The following is a 7987-nucleotide window of genomic DNA, read 5'->3' as shown; positions in this document are numbered from 1 at the left end:
GATTTTGGGAAGTGGGAAACAATGTATTTCTTATATACTCCCTATATGTTGACACATAAGGGAATTAGAAAAAATTATCAGCGAGGGACGTTAAAGAGAGCCATCTTTTCTTGATTCACTAGCAAAATAGCATTCGTGTATCTGTGTCACTGAGGGTGAGTACATGATGACACAGCCATTTTACTGCCCCATGAGTGCTCTGTGGTGAGGATCATCAACCATTGCACAGCAACCTTTAGAAGAGTTGACTTCAACAACCACAGTTAAATTTTGTATGGGAGTTATACTTTTCATATGAAAGGATAAAAAAAATATTGTATTTGCTAAACAGCACTCATCATATACACATATTTTGTATTTTTTTCAATTCAGAGAGGGTCCTTAAGAAACTCTGGATTATGTTAATCCATTCTCCCTCCTGCAGTCAAAGAGAGATTCGTTTAAAAACTTATGTTCCTTTTTTGAAAACCTAAATGACTTCCCCTGTTTAAAAATTCTCAAACGATTCCCATGGATCTTAAGATGAAGTGAAACAACCTTAATATGGTTTAGAGACCCTAAGAAATCTGTGTGTGTCTCCTACATTTCCAATCTCTTCTTCCTCATCCCCATCATCCTCAACCTTGCTGACATGTCTGTTCCATCTTTCCTGGAAAGACAGATTTCCATTTTATGTCGTTTAGACTTCCTCCCCTTTGGTGGTTGTATGTTCTCTGGGATCCTATGTTATGTTAAGAAATCAAAGACCAATCGGACTCCCAGCTAATATTTAATGCAAATTTATTTATGGTTTATTTTCTAGATAGAAGGCTAAGGGATGGTGTAACATCATGTATACAAAGTATACAAAGTACAGTCCATGGAATTCTCCAGGCCAGAAAACTGGAGTGGGTAGCCTTTCCCTTTTCCAGGGGATCTCCCCAACCCATGGATCAAACCCAGGTCCCCCGCATTTCAGGCAGACAAGGGAAGCCCAAAAATACTGGAGTGCGTAGCCTATCCCTTCTCCAGAAGATCTTCCCAACCCAGGAATTGAACGGGGTCTCCTGCATTGCAGGTGGATTCTTTACCAACTGAGCTATAAGGGAAACCCTATATATACAAAGTATATCATTTTTAATACATTCCCTTTCCTTTCTATGCAACATAATAACATCTCATTAAAAAATAAGGACTATTATCAAAAGATGCCAAAATAAGTGAAATTTTAGCTGTATCCCAAACTTTCATCTCCTTATTAGATGGTCCTGCCTTTTAATACACTTTCTAGTTGGTGATTGTAAGCAGAAATAGTAACCTGCAAAGATGTCCATGTTCTAATACCCAGAACCTGTGGATATGGCAAGAGAGGAATTAAGCTACAGGTGGAATTGAGGCTGCTAATCATCTGATTTAATACAAGATTACCCTGGATTATCTTGTGGGCCCACAGGTGTCTTTAAATGTAGAAGTGGAAAGCAGAAGTTTGTCAGAGAGAGATTTAAAGACATTATGCTCCTGGCATAGAAGATGGAGGAACGGGCTAGAAGCAATGAAGGCAAGTGTCTTCTGGAAGCTGGAAAAGGCATGGAGACAATTCTCCTTTAGAGTCTTCAGGAGAAATGCCAACAAGTCAAAGACCTTCAGAGCTGTAAGACAATAAATAAGTTACTAAATTAAGTTACTAAATTTGTGGCAATTTCTTAGAGTGGAAATAAGAAACAGTTATACCAATAATGGGAGGATTTCAAACATACTCAAATACTTTGGTTATTTGGGTACCAAAGTGAAACAAAATCCCTGAGTCCTTCCCTAACTTTCACCTTGTATACCACAAAAAACAATAGCTTCACAGAACAAACTCCCACCTAGTATGTAAGGACATGAGGTTACTATCTTATTGGAAGCATTTGCCATTGGTCACAATGGCGACTCAAAAACATCCCTTCTCCTGCATTCAGCAACTGGACTCTGTCAGGACCCAAAGCAAGTAGAATTCCTCCTGAAAGACTCTGCTTCTCTGAATCTCTGTTTTATCTCTTGATTCACTTTTCTCCTTTTGCTTTTTTCTCTCTTCCTGTTCCCACCTTCACTTTATTTTTCTTTCATTTTCTCCTACTTTCTCTCTCAGTTCTTACTCTCTCTGCCTCTGCATCTTCATTCTTTGACACTCCAAGTCTCTATTCCTTCTCCATACTCTCTCTTATTTTCTCTTTCCCTTTTCCATGCCCAAATCAGCTTTCTGATTTTTCCTCATCCATACCCATATTTTAACTTACATATTGCTGAGAAAAAAAAATATCCATTCTGTCCCCAATACTGACCTTAAGTGTATTTGTGACCCAGTGTGAGGTGGATAAATATGTCCTGAGATTGTCTTTAGGGAACCTGAATATCAGCTTCCAAAGTCATCAACATTTCTTGAGCATCAAAAAGAAAAGCTACAAGCTCAGACTCTCACTCCTGTCTACCAGCCCCACATCTATGAACTGAGGAGTATAACTAGCCAAGGAAGGAACCCTAGGGGATGGGGAAATGAACTTGTAGTTTACAGTTTAAAGATGTCCATCAGACTTGGGTTAATTGCCCAATTTCCCCCTTGGTTCCTCTAGGAAATCTGTCCCATGGGAAGGATGTTTGTGTTGGAATCTTATAGAATGAACCAATGGAGGAAGAATCTCAGGCACCCTCAGTCTTCTTTCTGTTTCAGGTTCTATTTCCCAGCTTTATTCACATTTTGGTGTAAGATAAACTCTAGAGAGTTATTTTTAAAAAATTACTGGTTCCAGTGAGGTCCAGGTAGCCAAATGACCAAGTGGTGTCTGAGAATTTAGAACTCTATCCCACTCAAAAGGCTTTTATTGGGCTATACCCACCAGGTAACCCAAAGGAAATGATTTTGTGTTTTATCTCTCTGGTGGTCATCATGCAATGCAAACTGGCAAGAGGCAGTTTTTTCTTTAGAGGTTTTGTTGCTTTCTTGACAAACTTAGGTTTGGTTACATCAAATAAAAACAATTCTCAAGGAAGGAAAAAAAGAAGGGAAGAAAGAAGGAAGGAGGGGAAGAAGGAAAGAAAATAGATGAAAAATAACCCACAAAGGAAACAAACTTGGAAATGGGAAAGGATGTTGACACACACGACCCAGAAAAGTTGACTCAAAATTGAACAGCTTCAGATTCTTTAAAATTGACTTTTTGAAGAAGATGATCGTTTGTTGTGCCACTAGTGATCGCTAGGAGTGAGGTACACAGGACAAAGTGGTGTTTACAGCTTGAGATGATCTTTGACAGCCTTTTATTCAACCTGTATTTCTCTTCTTTTTTTTTTTAAATTTTTTATTTATTTAATTTTGGCCCTTCTGGGTCCTCACTGCTGCATATGGGCTTTCTCTAGTTGTGGTGAGCAAGGGCTACTCTCTAGTTGCAGTGCTTGGGCTTCTCATTGCAGCGGCTTCTCTTGTTGCAGAGCATGGGCTCTAGAGCCCTTGGGCTTCAGTAGTTGTGACTCTCAGACTTAATGGCCCCGTGGCATGTTAAGTCTTCCTGGACCAGGGATTGAACCTGTGTCCCCTGTATTGGCAGGTAGATTCTTAACCACTGGACCACCAGGGAAGTCCCTATCCGTTTCTTAAAGTTTCTCAACCCATGGATTTTTCTTCCTGGACTCTCCCTTTCCCATGACTCAGCAACAGTTCACAAAACTAATACTTGTAATACTTATAAAGGAAAGGCAGGGTTATATAAATATTATGGCCAGAAGTATTTTTTAAATACATTTATGTCTCTGCTCTCAACAACAAAATACTTTATTTAACATTTAGGAGCACATGATTCTAGGTTTTAAGAAGATAATAATCTGCATCTTTGCAAATAGTTGTAAATATGCCTATATACAAATTTTCTGTTATTTCAAAAATGACATATAAAATTTTCATAAACATCAGTTTAACAGTTACATAATATTCCAATGGGAGTATACCACAGTGACTTTTACCCCTCATTTGTTGACAGAAACTAAGCTATAACTACTTATTATCTTTTAAAACTATACCACAATTCGACATTTTCCTAATTATAATCCTAAGGAAAGCTTTTTTCAGTACAGGGCAAAGAGTAGAAAAGTGCAAATAATTCAACATGACTTCCAAGGCTCTGCACCATTCATTCCTGCTAATTTCTCTTGCCACATCCTGAACTTCTTCCCCTGATGAGGTGTACATTTCAGCCTTTCAATTTTCCTGAGTAGTTTCCTGAATTTCTTGCCTTTTCTCTTTTCCATGCCTTTTCCTGTTCCTCTATTTTTCTCTCTCTCAAGTGCTCTGTCTTCACACTTTCATGTCATCTTTTACTTGTTTTTTGTCTTAGGTCTCTGCTTATCTGTAACTTCCTAAAACCTACCTTACTTAACTTCTTGAATTTGGATTTGGCACTCTTCCTCTGTGCTCGCATAACTCTCATCACTTGCTTTTGTTACAACACTTGACACGCACTATTTTGTCTCTCCTGCTCACTAGATCGGGAGCTCTTTTAGAGAAAAGAAATGTGTTTTCAAATCTTTATTCAGAGTCCCTCACAAAACCCTTGACACATAGTAGTTATACGATATTTTTATCAATGAGTAAACAAACACTGTTGGAAAATATTGAGTAAAATGCTATCTCTTCCACTTGATTCTGTATCTCTTCTTTTTTTTTTATTTTTGCCAGTCTGAATGGAGTAGATTCTGACACTGATGGCTTCTCACACTAATACTTATGGCTAAAGAATATATTTTAAGCCCTAATTGTGTGCCAACTACTGTTATTTGTCACAACTGACCACCCAAAAATCCCTGTATGGAGTCAATTATTTCTTTTTCTTTTTTTAATTTTTAATGTTTATTTTATTGTGATAAGAACAGTTAGCATGAGACTTATTCTCTTAACGTGTTTTAACGTATACAGTATAATATTGTTGTACAGATACAATATTTTATAGCAGATCTCTACAACTTATTCATGTTGCTTAACTGAAATTTTATGTCTATTGATTTATGTCTTCTCGTTTCACTTGAACCTCAGCCCCTGAGAACCATCATTACATCTTGTTGCAGCTTCTCCTGTGAACTTGACTCTTCTAAAAGAGTCAAGAGTCTATAATTTATATCTTTTTTAAAATTTAAATTTATTTATTTTAATTGGAGGCTAATTACTTTACAATATTGTATTGATTTTGCCATACATCAACATGAATCCGCCACAGGTGTACAATTATTTCTATAAGAAGGAAAAATTATATTTCTGAGATGAAACGAATGATTCTTTGTTAAATGTCTTTATTCCTCAGAGACAAGTATTAATAGCAACTTTCCTCCCAGTTTCGGACTGAATGTGGAAGGAAGAAATTCACACTATTCAGAGCCCACTGTGAGAAGAGAGGCATTATGGTGCAATGGAACAGGGCTTTAGTTGTGAAGTTAGCTTGTTTGTGTTTGAATCCTCATTTGACTGTTTTCTTTTGAGCCACTCTCATTTCAATAAAGGGCTACCCATGTGGCTCAGTGGTAAAGAATCCGCCTGCCAATGCAGGAGACGTAAGAGATGCAGGTTTGATCCCTGGGTCGGGAAGATCCCTTAGAGGAGGAAATGGAAACCCACTCCAGTATTCTTGTCTGGAAAATCTCATGGACAGAGAAGCCTGGTGGACTACAGCCCAGGGGGCCACACAGTCAGAAATGACTGAGCGACCAAGAACGTATGCATTGCAATAAAATGGGAAAGCTACTATCTACCTCAAAAATGATTGAGAGGGTTAAATGAATTCCTAGATGCAAACATTCTTAAAATGAATCTGAAATAATGAGTCCTCATTTGTATTCCCAAAGGAATCGACTATCTGTAGTATCTGGAGAAGATACATCTACTGGGAATGGTTAAGGGAAGTGCATTTATTACTCCCAAATTGTTCCTTGCGAGAAATTGGCACCTTTGTTCTCCTGGGTCCCAACCTAGCTGCTAAAAATGGATACCTTTGTCATTGCCTTGGATCTGGTGAAAAGAAGAGTGTACCTCCTCCCACTTCAAGACTGAGTGCCTGACTTTTTCCTTTTTCCAGATCAAAGTATTTTGGACAGAAAATGAAAAATTAGTTCATACCCTTGCATGCTGCATGCTAAGTCACTTCAGTCATGTCATACCTTTGAGCTCAGAGTAGCTGAATTCATCACTCCTGAGTTAGGTAAGGGTGGTATTTGTAGATTTCACTCAGTAGTGTGTGTGTGTGTGTGTGCGCGCGCACGCGCGCGTGTGTGTGTGTGTGTGTGTGAATGAATGAATGGTCTGGTACAAAATCTGGAAGATGATTATACTGTGCTTAGCACTTTATAATTTTGTTGTGTCATCTCAATAACTTAGTTAGACATAACAACCGTAATTCCTTGGCATTTATACCTTCCCCTTTAATAAATTGTTCTCTTTTTCACAATGGATATCTGGCATGCATGCAAGCTGAGAGCACAACCTTCCAGGTTTAATAATAATAATATAATCAGTATTTTTTTTTTGCAAATAGTAGTAAACATGTGTGTGTGCTCACTCGGTCATGTCTGACTCTTTGTGACCCCATGGACTGTACCCTGCCAGACTCCTCTGTCCATGGAATTTTCCAGGCAAGAATACTGGAGTGGGTTATCATTTCCTACTCCAGGGGATCTTCCCAACCCAGGAATCGAACCCAAGTGTCCTGTGTCTCCTGCACTGGCAGATGAATTCTTTACCACTGTGCCACCTGGGAAGCTTTCTGTTAAGTTCCTTCAAAAATCATATTATAAGTTTAACGAATTCATTTTATCGGCTACAGGATGTTACTTCCAATAGATGTTTACCATAATTGTCTTAACCTTTGACTTATTGATAGAAATCAGGTAGCCTATGAAAAATACTGATCAGAATTTGATCTGCTTTTGTACTGGGACCCTGAGAAATTCATTTTATAAGCAGTTGTCTTTACAAATTCAGTAGCTGGTCTTCTAGTCTCTCTATTCACTTCTGATTATTTATTTAAGGACTGATGCAGTATATCCACTCAAAAGCTTCGGGGGAAATAACAGATCTTACATTTTTCTCTTTACTGAGGAATATGTATCCAGATGTCTCCTTTCTGTCAGTTGACTTTTCTGGAGTCATTGTAGCATGGTGACTGGGAACACGTGCTTGAAATCAGATAAATATGGAACCGAATGATCTGTCCATCATTTTCTTGCTGAATGATTTATGGCAAATTATTTACACTTGTAAGTCCAACTTTCCAACTGTTAAGTGAGAATGATGCCTTTTTGTGGTCCTTTTAGATATGATATGATATAAAGTACATCACAGCAGCTGGTCCATGTTATTTACATAGATATGTGGCTATAAGATGATTATTTTTATAAACATAAGATCTATATTTATATAGATATGTGGCTAAAAGATGATTGTTATTATAATTTTATTATCAGTATCGTTGACATGATCATCTAAGCACTTATCTTGAAACCACAAATCTTCCACTCATCCTCAAACTTCCTGATTTACTTCCCGGTATTTCTGAATGTTCTTAGACAGCAAGTACTGTCTTATCTGAGGATATAGTTAATGAAGGGATGTAATACAGTGGGAAGAATATGATTTTTGAAGCCAGGTAGACGTGGGATCAAATCCCAGGGTCACCATATACTGGTGCTATAAGACTGGGCAAGTTTTATCACTGAGTCTCAATGCTCACCTCTCTAATGAGGATCTGAATACCTTTGTATTCAATGCTCACCTCTCTAATGAGGATCTGAATACCTATTTTGAGAAGTTTAGGGAAGAAGTAAAGAGTATTTGAAAGTCACCTGGTGTGAATCAAGTGCCAGATCAGATTTTGTTAACAATCTGGCTATTTCTAGCCCTATGGTATACATTCAGCCAAACTGGAAAGATGGTAAACTGACCCTCAGTGTCTACAGCCTCTGCTCTTATTCTTCCTGCACTTCCCCGCTTTAT

This window comes from Bubalus kerabau, chromosome 11 (assembly GCF_029407905.1).
Source record: "Bubalus kerabau isolate K-KA32 ecotype Philippines breed swamp buffalo chromosome 11, PCC_UOA_SB_1v2, whole genome shotgun sequence".
Lineage (NCBI taxonomy): Eukaryota > Metazoa > Chordata > Mammalia > Artiodactyla > Bovidae > Bubalus > Bubalus kerabau.
This window is presented reverse-complemented; position numbering follows the sequence as displayed.